This window comes from Triticum aestivum, chromosome 4A (genome assembly GCF_018294505.1).
Source record: "Triticum aestivum cultivar Chinese Spring chromosome 4A, IWGSC CS RefSeq v2.1, whole genome shotgun sequence".
Classification (NCBI taxonomy): Eukaryota; Viridiplantae; Streptophyta; class Magnoliopsida; order Poales; family Poaceae; genus Triticum; species Triticum aestivum.
In genome coordinates, this window is record NC_057803.1 from 111,618,616 (window position 1) to 111,637,859 (window position 19,244).

Sequence of the window (19,244 nt, forward strand, 5' to 3'; positions counted from 1 at the left end):
TGCCGAGATAAAAGAGAGAATGAGCGAAGGAAAGGCCAAAGGTTTTCATGAGGATGAGCACGACACCTTATGGTTTGAGGACCGTGTTTATGTGCCAAATAACATAGAGATCAGGAAGTTAATACTTCAGGAGGCTCATGACTCACCATACTCAATACACCCCGGAAACACCAAGATGTATTTGTTGAAGGAACGTTTCTGGTGAACTGGTATGAAGAAGGATATTGCCGAGTATGTAGCCGTATGTGATGTATGTCAGAGAGTGAAGGCTGAGCATCAAAAGCCAGCAGGATTGTTACAGCCTATGCCGATACCTGAATGGAAGTGGGATAAACTTGGCATGGATTTTATCACCGGATTACCCAGGACCAAATCAGGATCCGATTCTATATGGGTAGTTGTTGACCACTTGACCAAAGTATCTCACTTTATCCCAGTGAAAACCACTTATACATGTGTGAAGTTGGCCAAGATATATATGACCAAGATCGTATGTCTGCATGGAGTTCCGAGGACCATTGTATCAGATAGAGGGACAAATTTTACTTCAAAGTTTTGGCATCAGTTGCACCAAACTTTGGGAACAAGGCTGGAATTCAGTACAGCTTTTCACCCGCACACAGATGGACAGACCGAGAGAGTCAACCAGATTCTGGAGGATATGTTGAGGGTCTATGCGCTAGATTATGGATCTAGTTGGGATGACAATTTTCCCTACACGGAGTTCTCATACAACAACAGCTACCAAGCCAGTTTGAAGATGGCACCATTCGAAGCCCTGTATGGACGAAGGTGCAGAACACCGTTGATGTGGGATGAAGTCGGAGACCGACAATTGTTTGGACCAGATCTAATCAAAGAGTCTAAAGAGAAGGTTAAGTTGATTTGACATAGACTGTAGATAGCTCAGTCCAGCCAGAAGAGTTATGCAGATTCGAAACGCAAGGAAATAACCTATGAAATTGGAGATAGAGCATATCTGCGAGTGTCACCCCTGCGAGGAGTGAAACGTTTTGGAGTTAAGGGAAAGTTAGTCCCGAGATTTGTAGGGCCGTATCGAATTTTAGAACGTATGTGAGAAGTTGCCTACAAGTTGGAGTTACCTGAAGGACTGTCAGGAGTTCATGATGTATTTCATGTTTCACAGCTGAAGAAGTGTCATGCTGAGATGGCCAATATACCATTAAGAGATACAGTACCCTTGGAGGGGATTCAGTTGGACAGTGATTTGACCTATGAGGAGAAGCCAGTCAGGATTCTCGAATTTGCCAGCCGAGTCAGCCGCAACAAGGTTATCAAGTTTTGCAAAGTTTAGTGGAGCCACCATACCGAGGATGAAGCCACCTGGGAACGAGAGGATGATCTTCATAAAGACCACCCACACCTATTCTCTAGCCAACCCGAATCTCCAGGGCGAGATTCATCCTAAGGGGGTAGGTTTGTAACATCCCAAATTTTCAATTTGGAATGTTATACATAGATCATCCATGCATATCATATTTTATTGCATTTCTTTTGTTGCATTTTTAGAATTTTATTTTATTTTCTAGGATTTTTTTTAGTTTCGGCGGAATTATTTAAAAAAAGAAGTTTTAGCGCCCGACTGGGCCAAAGCCCAGCCGAGCCGGCCCGCTACCCCGCGCCGCCGTCTCCCTCCAGGAGACCGACACCGCCGCCGCCTCGGACCAGGAGTCCGGCTGGGACTCCTCCTCCCAACCACCTTGCCCCTCCTCCAAGCCGCAACCCCCCTCCTTAAATACCCCCAACCCCGCCGCCACCACCACCCAACCGCGCCGCCGCAGCCCGCCCAACCGCAGCGCCGCCGCCGCCGCTTTTGCCGCGCCTCGCCGCCGCCGCCCATCGCCACGCCGTCGCCGCAGCCCCGCCGCGCCGGAGGTAACGCTGCCGCTGCCGCCACCGGTTTTAAAAAAACCGATCCGGTTTTTTTATAAACCCTAATTCGTCTTTTTTAGATTGGTTCACCGGTTTTTCTCAGTTTAGTTACTTTGCGGACGTTTGTCCGTATGTTCGTTTTAAGGAAACGGTGTTCGCTCATTAGCGGCAGACAACGAACGTTCGTTCGTTAGCCTGTTCGCCAGTTTTCTTTTTCTCGGATTTTCCCCGATTATTTTCAATCGCGATTCCTGATCCGATTTTTGTTTTAGTTCATCTTTTCGCTCGTTTGTCGGAATCAGGTGATTCAAGTGCCTAGATCTTCGTCTCGGAACCCTCTTTATGTTTAACCAACTTGAACAATCTTTTGCTACTGTAAAATTTGACCTTAGTCCAAATTAGTAAACGGATCTTGTTTCATTCGCAGTTTGAGTTTCGTTGCTTCATTTGATTTGATTCTTTTTGCAAACCGGAGTTCTTAAGTTGAACTTTCTGGTTAGATCTTCTTATTTGAGATTTACCCATGTTTCTTTGCTTGATTGCTTATGTATGCTTTTGTTTGTTTGCGATAGAACACCCGGAGTGCGAAGCGTGCTACTACGAATCCCTAGGTTTTGCGGATCATCAGCAAGGCAAGCAACACTTTGATCATACCCCTTTATCACCCAGTTTTTATGCATTAGTTCCAATCCTCAAACATTGCATGGTTATGATGTGTTTAACATGTGGGTTGGGAAGTAGTTGATGAGGTAGAACCTATTGCCCTGTTATATTCAAACCCTTGGGAGTTGCTTCTACGTATTGCTTATATTGCTATGTTATGCTCGTAGACGTGGTGGGTGAGTGAAATCCATGACAGATGTGACATTGTTAATTAATGGTTCAACTTAAGGTGGCAACTTGAATACACATCTGGGTGGATTGTTTGTTGGGCACCTGGGGAATCCAGTGTTGTCCTAGGATATCCCGGAGTACCCGTGTGATAATCCTATGGTCCGCCACCCAGGCTCAAAGGGAACTGAGATATTTTCATGCTAGAAACTTCCGTGTGCAGCCACAAGCTATTATGGGCTCTAGCATAGTTGAGTAAGTTGTGTGAAGCTTCCGAAGAGGTGGATCAGCAGGTAGTGGGATGTAGGTTGGTATGTGGTGTCCGGAGTAAGGAGTTAATGCTTCTGAAAGACTGTGTCTCGGTCATCCGTTTCTCCAACACCCTGTAGTGCGAGAAATCCAACGAAGGAGATCGAGTCTTGTGGGGAAAAGTGCGCAAACCTCTGCAGAGTGTATAAACTAATCATGGTTAGTCGTGTCCCTGGTTATGGACATCTTGAGTATCTAGTACTTGGAGTATTATAAATATTGCATCACTCTAAACTAATATTGTTGGGTTGTTAATTACTTTAATTGGGGTTGAGTTGGAGGAACCTTCTCAATGATGTTTCAACTACCATGATAGTTAAATAAAATCTATTCCTTTGTTGTAGGAAAAAATTGGCTTTTCTCAAAAACTATAACCATAGAGCTTTCCACCAGCCAAATATGCATGTAGTGATAGCATTATTCTGTTCTTGCTCTACTGTGTTATCTTGCCAGCATATTCCATGTGCTGGCCCATTTTCGGGCTGCAAGGTATTATGTTGCAGACTTTTCAAACGAGGAGTAAGGTTCGTTAGGTCGTTGTCGTGCAGCTCCGCTATACCGTTGGAGATGATGGACTCACTTTATCTTCCAAGCCTTCAACTGTTATCGTATTAGATGGCCTTAAGCCATATTTATTGTAATAAGTTCTATTTTGAGACATTCGATGTAATAAGTGTGTGATGGCTACTCTGTTATAAATCCTCGAGTACTGTGTGTGTCAACATTACCGATCCAGGGATGACACTGAAGCACAGAGACTTGGGCATTTGAGGTTGGGTCGCTACAAGTTTCTTGGACCAATTCTTTCTAGATCTATTAATAGTCTTCTGGAAAATTAATTTAATCTCTCTATTTCTTAGTTCTACTTGACCACTAGACTGTGGGTGATATGGGGATGCAATTCTATGATTAACATCATACTTAGCAAGCATGTTAAGAAAGGGACCATGAATAAAATGTGAACCACCATCAGTCATTAAATATCTAGGGACTCCAAACCTCGGAAAAATAACTTCTTTAAGCATCTTAATAGAGGTGTTTTGATCAGCGGTGGAATAGCTTCTACCCACTTAGTAACATAATCAACATCAACTAAAATATGTGTATACCCATTAGAGGAAGGAAACGGTCCCATATAGTCAAATCCCCAAACATCAAATGGTTCAATAACAAGTGAATAATTCATAGGCATTTCTTGACGTCTACTGATATTACCAATTCTTTGACATTCATCATAGGACAAGACAAACTTACGGGCATCGTTGAAGAGAGTAGGCCAATAAAAACCGGATTTCAATACCTTATGTGCAGTTCTATCTACAGCATGGTGTCCTCCGTAAGCCTTAGAGTGACACTTGCATAGGATCTGTTCCTATTCATGCTCATGTACACAACGTCTAATAACACCATCTACTCCTTCTTTATAAAGGTGTGGGTCATCCCAGAAGTAATGTCTTAAATCATAGAAAAACTCTTTCTTTTGCTAGTATGTGAAACAAGGTGGTATAAATTTAGCAACAATGTAATTAGCATAATCAACATACCATGGAGCAGTACGAGAAGCATTTATGACAGCTAATTGTTCATCAGGACAACTCTCATCAATTGGTAGTGGGTCATCAAGAACATTCTCTAACCTAGACAAGTTGTCTGCAACGGGGTTCTCAGCTCCCTTTCTATCAATAATATGCAAATCAAATTCTTTTAGTAGGAGAACCCATCTAATAAGTCTAGGTTTAGCATCTTTCTTTTCCATAAGATATTTAATAGCAGCAAGATTAGTGTGAACAGTTACTTTAGAATAAGGTCTGAACTTATCACAAGCAAACACAACTGCTAAAAATTCCTTTTCAGTAGTAGCATAATTTCTCTGGGCACTGTCTAGAGTTTTACTAGCATATTGGATAACATTTAATTTCTTATCAACTCTTTGTCCTAGAACAACACCTACAGCATAATCACTAGCATCACACATAATTTCAAAGGGTAAATTCAAATCAGGAGGCTGAACAATGGGTGCAAAAATCAAGGGTTTCTTAAATATTTCAAATGCTTCTACACAATCATCATCAAAGACAAACGGAACATCTTTTTGTAAGAGATTAGTCAGGGGCCTAGAAATTTTTGAGAAGTCTTTAATGAACCTCCTATAAAAACTAGGATGACCAAGGAAACTCCTTATACCTTTAACGTCCTTTGGACACGACATCTTTTCAATAGCATCTACTTTAGCTTTATCAACTTCAATACCTCTTTCAGAAATTTTATGCCCCGAGACAATACCTTCATTAACCATAAAGTGGCACTTCTCCCAATTCAAGACAAGATTAGTTTCTTCACATCTCTGCAAAATTCGATCAAGGTTGCTTAAGCAATCATCAAAATAAGTTCCCTATACGGAGAAATCATACATGAAAACCTCAACAATATTTTCACAAAAGTCAGAGAATATAGCAGTCATACATCTTTGAAAGGTAACATGTGCATTACATAAACCAAAAGGCATGCGTCTATAAGCAAAAGTACCAAAAGGGCAAGTAATGGTGGTCTTTTCTTGATCCTCTTTTGACACAGGTATTTGAGAGAAACTAGAATAACCGTCTCGAAAGCAAAACTGTGTATGTTTGGATAATCTTTCTAGCATTTGATCAACAAAAGGTAAAGGGCAATGATCCTTTTTAGTAGCTTTTTTTAGTTTGCGGAAATCAATTACGATTCTATAACCTGTAACAATTCTTTTAGGGATCAATTCATCTTTATCATTAGGAACAACAATAATACCTCTGTAGCTTCCCGACCTCAAACGGTCAAGTCTTTGTGCTTCAGTGTCATCCCTGGATCGGTAATGCTGACACACACAGTACTCGAGGATTTATAACAAAGTAGCAATCACACACTTATTACATCGAATGTCTCAAAAGAGAACTTATTACAATAAATATGGCTTAAGGCCATCTAATACGATAACAACGGAAGGCTTGGAAGATAAAGTGAGTCCATCAACTCCAACGGCATAGCTGAGCTGCACGGCAACGACCTAACGAACCTTACTCCTCATATGAAAAGTCTGTAACATAATACGTTACAGCCCGAAAATGGGTCAGCACATGGAATATGCTGGCAATATAACACAGTAGAGCAAGAACAGAATAATGCTATCACTACATGCATATTTGGCTGGTGGAAGGCTCTATGGTTATAGTTTTTGCGAAAAGCCAATTTTTCCCTACAACAAAGGAATAGATTTTATTTTACCTATCATGGTAGTTGAAACATCATTGAGAAGGTTCCTCCAACTCCATCCCAATTAAAGTAATTATCAACCCAACAATATTAATTTAAGAGTGATGAGATACTTAAGATACTCAAAGTACTAGATACTCAAGATTGTCCATAACCGGGGACACGGCTAACCATGATTAGATTGTACACTCTGCAGAGGTTTGCGCACTTTTCCCCACAAGACTCGATCTCCTCCATTGGATTTCTCACACTACATGGTGTTTGAGAAACGGATGACCGGGACACAGTCTTTCAGAAACATTAACTCTCTACTCTGGGCACACCATACCAAACCTACAACCCACTACCTGCTGATCCACCTCTTCAAGAGCTTCACGTAACTTACTCAACTATGCTAGAGACCATAATAGCTTGCGGTTGCACACGGAAGTTTCTAGCATGAATCATCTTAGTTCCCTTTGAGCCTCGATGGCGGTCCAAAGGAAAATCACACGGAACCCCGGGATTTCCAAAAAATACAGGCAACACTGGGTTCTCCAGGTGCCTAAATCCACCCAGATGTGTATTAAAGTTGCCACCTTAAGTTGAACCAGTAATTGACAATCTCACATATATCATGGAATTCACTCACCCAAACCACGTCTACGAGCATACCATAGCATATAAGCAACACGTAGAAGTAACTCCCAAGGGTTTGACTATAACAGGGCAATAGGTTCTACCTCATCAACTACTTCCCAACCCACATGTTAATGACATCCTAATCATGCAATGTTTGAGGATTGGAACTAATGCATAAAAACTGGGTATGAAAAGAGTATGATCAATGTGTTACTTGCCTTGCTGATGATCCGCAAAAGCTAGGGATTCGTAGTAGCACGCTTCGCACTCCGGGTGTTCTATCGCAAACAAACAATAGCATACATAAGCAATCAAGCGAAGATGCACGGGCAAACTCAAATAAGAAGAATTGACCAGAAAGTTCAACTTAAGAACTCTGGTTTGCAAAAAAAGAATCAAATCAAACGGAGCAACGAAACTCAAACGGCGAAAGAAACATGATCCATTTACTAATCTGGACTAAGGTCAAATTTTACAGTAGCAAAATCTTGTTCAAGTTGGTTAAACGAAAAGAGGGTTTCGAGATGAAGATCTAGGTGCTTGAATCGCCTGATTCTGACAAACGAGCGAAAAGATAAACTAAAACGAAAATTAGATCAGAAATCGCGATTGGAAATAATCGCGGAAAAATTCGAGAAAAAGAAAACTAACGAACAGGCTAAAGAACGAGCGTTCGTTGTCTGTAACTATCGAGCGAAAATAGTTCGTTAAAACGAACGTACGGACGAACGCCCGCTAAATAGAAGAACCGGGAAAACCGGCGAACCAATCTAAAAAAAACTAGGGTTTTTCTTTAAAAAACCGAATCGGCTTTCAAAAGAAACCGGTGGCGGAGAGCGGCGGGGTACCTCTCCGGCAAGGCTCCGGCGCTGCGCGGCTCGGGAGGCGGGGCTGCGGGCAGCGGGGTTTGGTGGTGGTGGCGGGCGGCGGCGGCGGTATTTAAAGAGGGGAGGGGGTGGCTTGGGGGAGGGGCAAGGCGGCGGCGGCGCGTCCTGGCGGGAGACAGCGACGCGGGAGAGACTGCCGGCTCGGCTGGGCCTTGGCCTAGTCGGGCGCTGGAGACTTAAAAAAACAATTCCACCGAACAGAAAAAAATCCTGGAAAATAAAATAAAAATCTAAAATGCCAAAACAAATTTTCGCTATCTAAATAAAATATTTAGAACGAAATGAACATTTTCTTGGCCCTAAAATGCAACTTTGAAAAACGTGCAATTTTTCTAATGCAAATAAAATCCAAATAAAATCAAATATTTGATTTTAATATTTTTCCTCCAATATTTGAATTATTTTGGAGAAGTCATATTTTCTCCTCTCATATATTTTAATATGAAATATTTTTGGAGAGAAAAATAATTAAAACCAAAATCCTCGTTTCATTATTTGATAAAAATCAAATATGAAAACTGGGAAATCCCCAACTCTCTCTAAGGGTCCTTGAGTTCCTTAGGATTTCGAGGATCGCGAAACGAAAATGCAATAAAATATGATATGCATGAATGATCTAGGTATAACATTCCAAATTGTAAATTTGGGATGTTACAAACCTACCCATCTTAAGATGAATCTCGCCCTCGAGATTCGGGTTGGCTAGAAAATAGGTGTGGGTGGTCTTTGCGAAGATCATCCTCTCGTTCCCAGGTGGCTTCATCTTCGGTATGGTGGCTCCACTGAGCTTTGCAAAAACTTGATAACCTTGCTGCGGGTGACTCGACTGGCAAACTCAAGAATCTTGACTGGTTTCTCCTCATAAGTCAAATCACTGTCCAATTGAATCGCCTCCAAGGGTACTGTGTCTCGTAATGGTATATCAGCCATCCCAGCATGACACTTCTTCAACTGTGAAACGTGAAACACATCATGAACTCCTGATAGTCCTTCAGGTAACTCCAACTTGTAGGCAACTTCTCCCATACGTTCCAAAACATGATACGGTCCTACAAATCTCGGGGGTAACTTTCCCTTAACTTCAAAACGTTTCACTCCTTGCAAGTGTGATACTAGCAGATATGCTCTTTCTCCAATTTCATAGGTTACCTCCTTGCATTTCGAGTCTGCATAACTCTTCTGCCTAGACTAAGCTATCTTCAGTCTATCTCGAATCAGCCTAACTTTCTCTTCAGACTCCTTGATCAAGTCTGGTCCAAACAACTGTCGGTCTCCTACTTCATCCCACATCAGCGGTGTTCTGCTCCTTCGTCCATACAAGGCTTCGAACGGTGCCATGTTCAAACTGGCTTGACAACTATTGTTGTATGAGAACTCCGCGTAAGGCAAATTGCCATCCCAATTAGATCCATAATCTAGCGCACAGGCTCTCAACATGTCTTCCAGAATCTGGTTGACTCTCTCGGTTTGTCCATCCGTCTGCGGGTGAAATGCTGTACTGAACTCCAATCTCGTTCCCAAAGTCTGGTGCAGCTGATGCCAAAACTTTGAGGTAAACTGTGTTCCTCTATCTGATACGATGGTCCTCGGAACTCCATGCACACATACAATCCTAGTCATATATATGTTGGAGAACTTCGCACTTGTATAAGTTGTTTTTACTGGGATAAAGTGTGCCACTTTGGTCAAGTGATCAACTACTACCCATATAGAATCATATCCTGCTTTGGTCCTGGGCAATCCGGTGATAAAATCCATGCCAAGTTTATCCCACTTCCATTCGGGTATCGGCATAGGCTGTAACAATCCTGCTGGCTTTTGATGTTCTGCCTTCACCCTCTGACATACATCACATATGGCTACATACTCGGCAATATCCAGACACGTTCCTTCAAATCCAAATACATCTTGGTGTTTCCGGGGTGTATCGAGTATGGTGAGTCATGAGCCTCCTGAAGTATTAACTTCTTGATCTCTGGGTTATTGGGCACATAAACTCGGTCCTCAAACCATAAGGTGTCGTGCTCATCCTCATGAAAACCTTTGGCCCTTCCTTTGCTCATTCTCTCTTTTATCTCGGCAATCTCTTTGTCGTCCTTCTGAGCTTCTTGAATCTTTCCTAACAATGTAGAATGAACCTCCATTGTTGCAACAAAACCTCTAGGAACAATCTCCAATCAAAGTTCCCTGATATCCTCTGCTAACTCGTTTGGTAATCCCGTACTCTCTAGGATATTAGCATAACTCTTCCGGCTCAAAGCGTCTGCTACGACATTGGCCTTTCCTGGATGATAGTGCAGCTTCATGTCATAATCCTTTATAAGCTCCAACCATCTCCTCTGCCTAAGGTTCAAGTCCTTCTGTGTGAAGATGTACTTCAAACTCTTATGATCCGTGTACACATCACAATGGTTTGCAATAAGGTAATGCCTCCAGGTCTTCAACGCATGCACTACGGCTGCTAACTCCAAAACATGCATGGCATAATTCAATTCATGCGGTTTTAGTTGTCGTGAGGCATACAAAACAACTCTTCCGTCCTGCATAAGCACACTTCCAAGTCCTAAGCGAGAGGCGTCGCAATACACTTGCAAATCCTTACGTATATCTGGCAGTGTTAGCACTGGGGCTGTAGTCAAACGTTTCTTCAACTCCTGGAAACTTGCCTCACATTCTTTCGTCCATTTAAACTTGGTATCCTTCAGTAATTCTATCATTGGCTTTGCAATCTTGGAAAAATTCTCAATGAATCTCCGATAGTATCCTGCGAGTCCAAGAAAACTGCGGATCTCGCTAACTGAAGTGGGTGCCAACCATTCAGTGACTGACTAAACCTTGTTGGGGTCTACTGCTATACCTTCTCCCGATATAACATGTCCATGGAATCCGACTTCCTTCAACCAAAACTTGCATTTGCTGAACTTGGCACACAACTGGTGTTCCCTGAGTTTCTCGAGAACTAAACACAAATGCTCCTTCTGCTCCTCTTCATTCTTCGAGTATACCATTATATCATCAATAAACACCACAACAAACTTATCCAAATATTCCCTGAACACCTTGTTCATCATGCTCATGAAATAGGCAGGGGCGTTAGTCAGTCCAAACGACATGACCGTATATTCGTACAACCCATACCGTGTGGTGAATGATGTCTTTGGTATGTCCTTCTCTCATATCTTCAGCTGGTGATATCCAGATCGCAGATCGATCTTCGAAAACACCTTAGCTCCTTGCAGCTGATCAAACAGATCATTGATCATCGGCAGTGGGTACTTGTTCTTAATCGTCACCTCATTCAAGGCCCGATAATCAACAACCATTCTTAGGGATTATCCTTCTTCTCAACCAAAAGCACTAGGGCTCCCCATGGTGATGAGCTCCGTCGAATGTATCCTTTCTCCAATAACTCCTTGATTTGTTTCTTAATCTCCTCCAGATCATTCACGGGCATCCAGTAGGGTGTCTTGGATATTGGCCCTGTACCTGGCAATAGCTCTATCAAAAACTCGATATCTCGATCCGGTGGCATGCCTGGTAACCCCTCTGGGAAAACATCCGGGTAATCCTTCACTACAGGCACTTCTTCCTGAACAACTCCCGTTAGGGTATTCACTTGGCTCCTCCTAGGCACATGCCTAGATACATACTTAATCCTTTTCCCTCCGGGGTGGTGAGATAAATTGACTTACTAGCACAGTCAATGCTTCCTCCATACTTTGACATCCAGTCCTTGTGACTCCAAGATAATTAGGTCGGACGGAAAAACATGGTTGCCAATGGTTAGGGGTATCTGGTCGCACCATCGACTAGCCATATACTCTGCTCCAGGTGAACTCACTAATAGAGGGGTCCTAAGGGTTTGTGTTGGTAGTCTAAACTTATCCACGAATCCCCTTGATATGTATGAATGTGATGCACCAGTATTAAAAGAACAAGAGTGGTAAATGACTTAACCAAAAACTTACCTATAACCGCGTCAGGCTGCTCTTCAACCTCCTCCACGTTAACGTGATTTACTTGTCCTTTGTAGAATGGATTGAGCTTCTTCCCAGCGCTCCCATTTCTGTTTCCATTCTTCCCTTCAGGGCACTCAGTGGCATAGTGTCCAGTCTTCCCGCACTTGAAACAAGTAACGTGACTTAGATCCCTTTTGGCGGGTGTGGCTGGATTGGGGCGGTTCTGATTGCTGTTAATTCCATTCCCATTCCCATTCTTATAACCATTATGGTCATGCGAACCTCCTCCGGTGTGGTTATGAACTCCATGGTTATGAACAAGTCCTCCCGAGTTCGGGATTAGGCGAGGCTTCTACTGAGCTCCTGAATTATACCTCCGATGTCCGTACTTCCTCTTACGGCTCTCAATCTGCTGGTGCTTCCCTTCAATCATAAGAGCCTTATCTACCAACTCCTGCTAGTTGTTGAATGTTGCCACCATCAACTGCATGCTCATCTCATCATTCAGCCCTTCCATAAACATCTCCTGCTTCGCGGCATCTGTGGCCACATCATCAGGGGCATAACGAGATAACTTGCTAAACTCATTCGCGTACTGAGCCACAGTACGGTTCCCCTAGCGTAAGTTGTGAAACTCACGCTTCTTCATATTCATGGCTCAAGTTGAAACATGGGCTGTGCGGAAAGCTTGTCGAAACTGGTCCCATGTAATAGTGGCTATGGGGTAGGTGACAGTGTAATTCTCCCACCATGAGGTTGCTGGTCCATCTAACTGATGTGCGGCAAAACGCACCTTCTCAGCATCTGTACATCCTGAAGTGGTTAAATCCCTTCCAATCCTGCGGAGCCAATCATCTGCTACTATGGGCTCGGTGCTACTGGAAAACACTGGCGGCTGCAACCTCAGAAAATGGGCTAAGTTGTCAACTGGTGGTGGTGGATTGTTGTTATTGTTGTTGTTGTTGTTGCCTTGGTTCTGAACTAACAACTGCATCAGGGTATTCTTCTGCTAGATCAACTGAGTGAGCTCTGGTGGGAAGGTAAATCCGGGGTCACGTCTCGAAGGCATCTGATGGGTTTTAGAGGGAAGAGATCAGAATAGAAAAGGGATCCAATGAGAAGGAACTACCCATATGCACATGAGACAAACACAAACGTTTCACTCAATCAATCAAGCAAGGGCATACAATCGATCTAACTATCGTTACAAAAGTGCTCGGACTATACTATTTACATGGTGGAATACTACTACTGATGTGGTGGTCTACTAAAATATTCTTCGGTTGAAGACTGTTGGAAATATGCCCTAGAGGCAATAATAAAATGGTTATTATTATCTTTCTTTGTTCATGATAATTGTCTATTGTTCATGCTATAATTGTGTTATTCGGAAATCGTAATACATGTGTGAATACATAGACCACAACACGTCCCTAGTGAGCCTCTAGTTGACTAGCTCGTTGATCAAAAGATAGTCATGGTTTCCTGAATATGGACATTGGATGTCATTGATAAAGGGATCACATCATTAGGAGAATGATGTGATGGACAAGACCCAATCCTAAGCATAGCTCAAAGATCGTGTAGTTCGTTTGCTATAGATTTTCCGAATGTCAAGTATCATTTCCTTAGACCATGAGATTGTGCAACTCCCGGATACCGTAGGAGTGCTTTGGGTGTGCCAAACGTCACAACGTAACTGGGTGACTATAAAGGTACACTACGGGTATCTCCGAAAGTTTCTGTTGGGTTGGCACGAATCGAGACTGGGATTTGTCACTCCGTATGACGGAGAGGTATCTCTGGGGCCACTCGGTAATGCATCATCATAATGATCTCAATGTGACCAAGTGATTGATCATGGGATCATGCATTACGGTACAAGTAAAGTGACTTGCCGGTAACGAGATTGAACGAGGTATTGGGATACCGACGATCGAGTCTCGGGCAAGTAACATACCGATTGACAAAGGGAATTGTATACGGGATTGATTGAATACTCGACATCGTGGTTCATCCGATGAGATCATCGAGGAGCATGTGGAATCCAACATGGGTCTCCAGATCCCGCTGTTGGTTATTGATGGGAGAGTCGTCTCGGTCATGTCTGCATGTCTCCCGAACCCGTAGGGTCTACACACTTAAGGTTCAGTGACGCTAGGGTTGTTGAGATATTAGTATATGGTAACCCGAAAGTTGTTAGGAGTCCCGGATGAGATCCCGGACGTCACGAGGAGTTCCGGAATGGTCCGGAGGTGAAGATTTATATATAGGAAGTCGAGTTTCGGCCATTGGGAAAGTTTCGGGGGTAATCGGTATTGTACCGGGACCATCGGAAGGGTCCCGGGGGTCCACCGGGTGGGGCAACCTATCCCGGAGGGCCCCATGGGCTGAAGTGGGAGGGGAACCATCCCCTAGTGGGCTGGTGCGCCCCCCTTGGGCCTCCCCCTGCGCCTAGGGTTGGAAACCCTAGGGGTGGGGGGCGCCCCACTTGGCTTGGGGGGCACTCCACCCCCTTGGCCGCCGACCCCCTTGGAGATTGCATCTCCTAGGGCCGGCGCCCCCCTAGGGGTCCTATATATAGTGGGGGGAGGGAGGGCAGCCGCACCCTAGCCCCTGGCGCCTCCCTCTCCCTCCCGTGACACTCCTTCCTCTCCCCGAGCTTGGCGAAGCCCTGCTGAGATCACCGTTGCTTCCACCACCACGCCGTCGTGCTGCTGGATCTCCATCAACCTCTCCTTCCCCCTTGCTATATCAAGTTGGAGGAGACGTCATCCCAACCGTACGTGTGTTGAACGCGGAGGTGCCGTCCGTTCGGCGCTAGGTCATCGGTGATTTGGATCACGACGAGTACGACTCCATCAACCCCGTTCTCTTGAACGCTTCCGCTCGCGATCTACAAGGGTATGTAGATGCACTCCCCTCTCCCTCGTTGCTAGATGACTCCATAGATTGATCTTGGTGATGCGTAGAAAATTTTAAAATTCTGCTACGTTCCCCAACAAAGACTCCATGATGTCTGCTCCAGCTTCGTCTTCATAGTCATCATCGCTATTGTCGGGGTCCGAGTCGGTGTCGTCGATGATAATGTAGTCCCCTGGGCGAATCTTCTTGGGTTCTTCGTTTTCTCCTACTGGGGCGGGATCTCCCAGGAATACTCCTAGCTTCCTTTCCAGATCATCATTCTTCTCCACTAGTCCGACGATTTCCTCCTCATAATCTTCGCGAGTAGCCTTGAGTTCTTCCTCCAGTTCCGTGATCCGAGTCATTGCTTTCTTCAGATCTATCATTCCTGTGCACATCTGATTCTCCTGGCGACGAATATGTTGGTTTAACCCCTGGATGAAAGCTGCAATAGATCTATCCTTCCTGGTGCTGATCATCTCCCATTGCTCATCTCAGCGCCCACAAATCTGGTAGATAGTATCCTTAAGCTCCTTGTGATAAACTTCTCCAATGCATCCCAGGTTGGTGCATCAAAGGAAAACTCTATGGGCTTAGTGACTCGCGTGAATGTCCTTCCTGGAACTTGAACTTGAATCATCCATCGCTCCTCTTTTGGTAATGTGGCGTTGTAAGTCCCGGTGAAGCTTGGTATTCCAATGTTCAGGTACCTAGAGACTTCCTTCAAGTGTCGTCCAAAAGGTGCTTCTTCATCCGGTTGTGCAAACTTGTTCTTTGCATCCGCCATCCTAAAGAGTAGAAAATGGAGAGGAGTCAGAAATGAGAAGAGAAGAGTGACCTAGGGTTTATCTTAGTGGTCGTGTCCTACACTCAGCATGTGCTCTGATACCATCTTGTAGCGACCCGACCTCAAACGGTCAAGTCTCTATGCTTCAGTGTCATCCCTGGATCGGTAATGCTGACACACACAGTACTTGAGGATTTATAATAGAGTAGCAATCACACACTTATTACATCGAATGTCTCAAAAGAGAACTTATTACAATAAATATGGCTTAAGGCAATCTAATACGATAACAGTGGAAGGCTTGGAAGATAATGTGAGTCCATCAACTCCAACAGCATAGCTGAGCTGTACGGCAACGACCTAACGAACCTTATTCCTCGTCTGAAAAGTCTGCAACATAATACGTTGTAGCCCGAAAACGGGTCAGCACATGGAACATGCTGGCAATATAACACAGTAGAGCAAGAATAGAATAATGCTATCACTACATGCATATTTGGCAGGTGGATGGCTCTATGGTTATAGTTTTTGCGAAAAGCCAATTTTTCCCTACAACAAAGGAATAGATTTTATTTTAACTATCATGGTAGTTGAAACATCATTGAGAAGGTTCCTCCAACTCAATCCCAATTAAAGTAATTATCAACCCAACAATATTAATTTAAGAGTGATGAGATACTTAAGATACTCCAAGTACTAGATACTCAAGATTGTCCATAACCGGGGACATGGCTAACCATGATTAGATTGTATACTCTGCAGAGGTTTGCGCACTTTTCCCCACAAGACTCGATCTCCTCCATTGGATTTCTCGCACTACATGGTGCTTGAGAAACGGATGACCGGGACACAGTCTTTCAGAAACATTAACTCTCTACTCCGGGCAGACCATACCAAACCTACAACCCACTACCTGCCGATCCACCTCTTTGAGAGCATCATGTAACTTACTCAACTATGCTAGAGCCCATAATAGCTTGCGGTTGCACACGGAAGTTTCTAGCATGAATCATCTTAGTTCCCTTTGAGCCTGGGTGGCGGTCCATAGGAAAATCACACGGAACCCCGGGATTTCCAAAAAATACAGGCAACACTGGGTTCTCCAGGTGCCTCAATCCACCCAGATGTGTATTAAAGTTGCCACCTTAAATTGAACCATTAATTAACAATCTCACATATGTCATGGAATTCACTGACCCAAACAACGTCTACGAGCATAGCATAGCATATAAGCAACACGTAGAAGTAACTCCCAAGGGTTTGACTATAACAGGGCAATAGGTTCTACCTCATCAACTACTTCCCAACCCACATGTTAATGACATCCTAATCATGCAATGTTTGAGGATTGGAACTAATGCATAAAAACTGGGTTTGAAAAGAGTATGATCAATGTGTTACTTGCCTTGCTGATGATCCGCAAAACTTAGGGATTCGTAGTAGCACGCTTCACACTCCGGGTGTTCAATCGCAAACAAACAATAGCATACATAAGCAATCAAGCGAAGATGCACGGGAAAACTCAAATAAGAAGAATTGACTAGAAAGTTCAACTTAAGAACTCCGGTTTGCAAAAAAAGAATCAAATCAAACGGAGCAACGAAACTCAAACGGCTAAAGAAACAAGATCTGTTTACTAATCTGGACTAAGGTCAAATTTTTACAGTAGCAAAAGCTTGTTCAAGTTGGTTAAACGGAAAGAGGGTTTCGAGACGAAGATCTAGGCGCTTGAATCGCCTGATTCCAACAAACGAGTGAAAAGATAAACTAAAACGAAAATCGGATCAGAAAACGCGATTGGAAATAATCGTGGAAAAATCCGAGAAAAAGAAAACTAACGAACAGGCTAACGAACGAGTGTTCGTTATCTGTAACTATTGAGTGAAAACCGTTCATTAAAATGAACGTACGGACGAACGTCCGCTAAATAGAAGAACCGGGAAAACCGGCGAACCGATCTAAAAAAACTAGGGTTTTTCTTAAAAAAACCGAATCGGTTTTCTAAAAAAACTGGCGGCGGCGAACGGCGGGGTACCTCTCCGGCGAGGCTTCGGTGAGGCGGGGCTCCGGCGGCAGGCTTGCGGGGCGGCGGGGCGAGGCGGCACGGCGCGGCTCGGGAGGCGGGGCTGCGGGCGGCGGGGTTTGGTGGTGGTGGCGGGGGCAGCGGCGGTATTTAAAGAGGGGAGGGTGGCTTGTGGGAGGGGCAAGGCGGCGGAGGAGGAGGAGTCCGGCTCAGACTCCGGTCCGAGTCGGCGGCAGCGCGCGTCCTGGCTGGAGACGGCGGCGCGGGAGAGACGGGCCGGCTCGGCTGGGCATTGGCCTAGTCGGGTGCTGGAAACATAAAAAAACAATTCCGCCGAACAGAAAAAAATCCTAGAAAATAAAATAAAAATCTAAAAATATCAAAACAAATTTTCGCCGTCTAAATAAAATATTTAGAACGAAATGAACATTTTCTTGGCCCTAAAATGCAACTTTGAAAAACGTACGATTTTTCTAATGCAAATAAAATCAAATATTTGATTTTAATTTTTTTCCTCCAATATTTCAATTATTTTGGAGAAGTCATATTTTTTCCTCTCATATATTTTAATATGAAATATTTTCGGAGAGAAAAATAATTAAAACCAAAATCCTCGTTTCATTATTTGATAAAAATCAAATATGAAAAGTGGGAAATCCCCAATTCTCTCCGAGGGTCCTTGAGTTGCTTAGGATTTCGAGGATCGTGAAACGAAAATACAATAAAATATGATATGCATGAATGATCTAGGCATAACATTCCAAATTGAAAATTTGGGATGTTACAACCTCCCTTCTTAGGGACACAATGGACAGGACTTACCCGCTGACTATCAGCAACAGGATAAATTATACCTGCCTCTAGAAGCTTTAGTATTTCTTTTCTTACCACTTATTTCATCTTAGGATTTAACCGTTGTTGGTGATCAACAACCGGTTTAGCGTCTTTCTCTAATTTTATTTTGTGCTGGCATTGATTGGGACTAATGCTCTCAAGATCATCCAGATTATATCCAATAGCAGCACGGTGCTTCTTCAGAGTTTTCAATAATTTCTCTTCTTCCTGCTCTGAAAGATTAGCACTAATAATAACAAGATATATCTTCTTTTCATCAAGATGAGCATATTTAAGAGTATCAGGCAATGGTTTAAGCTCAAACACGGGATCACCCTTGGGTGGAGGAGGATCCCCTAGAATTTCGACAGGCAAGTTGTGTTTCAAAATAGGTCCCTATTTAAAGAATACTTCATCTATTTCCCTTCTTTCATTCATAAACATATCATTTTCATGGTCTTGCAATATATTGTTCTAAAGGATCATTAGTAGGCATGGCAATAGAAGCAAGACCAATAATTTCATCTTTACTAGGCAATTCTTTATCATGGGGTTGTCTATGAAATTTAGCAAAATTGAAATCATGAGACATATCCCCTAAACCAACAAAAACAATATCCTTTTTGTAGTCTATCTTAGCATTAACAGTATTCAAGAAGGGTCTACCAAATATAATGGGACAAAAGTCATCTTGTGGGGAACCAAGAACATGAAAATCAGCAGGATATTTAACTTTCCCACACAAGACTTCAACATCTCTAACAATCCCAACCGGTGAAATAGTATCTCTATTGGCAAGCTTAATTGTAACATCAATACCTTCTAACTCGGCAGGTGCAATATCATGCATAATTTACTCATATAAAGAATGAGGTATTGCACTCGCACTAGCACCCATATCACATAAGCCGTGATAGCAATGATCTCCTATTTTAACAGAAACAACAGGCATG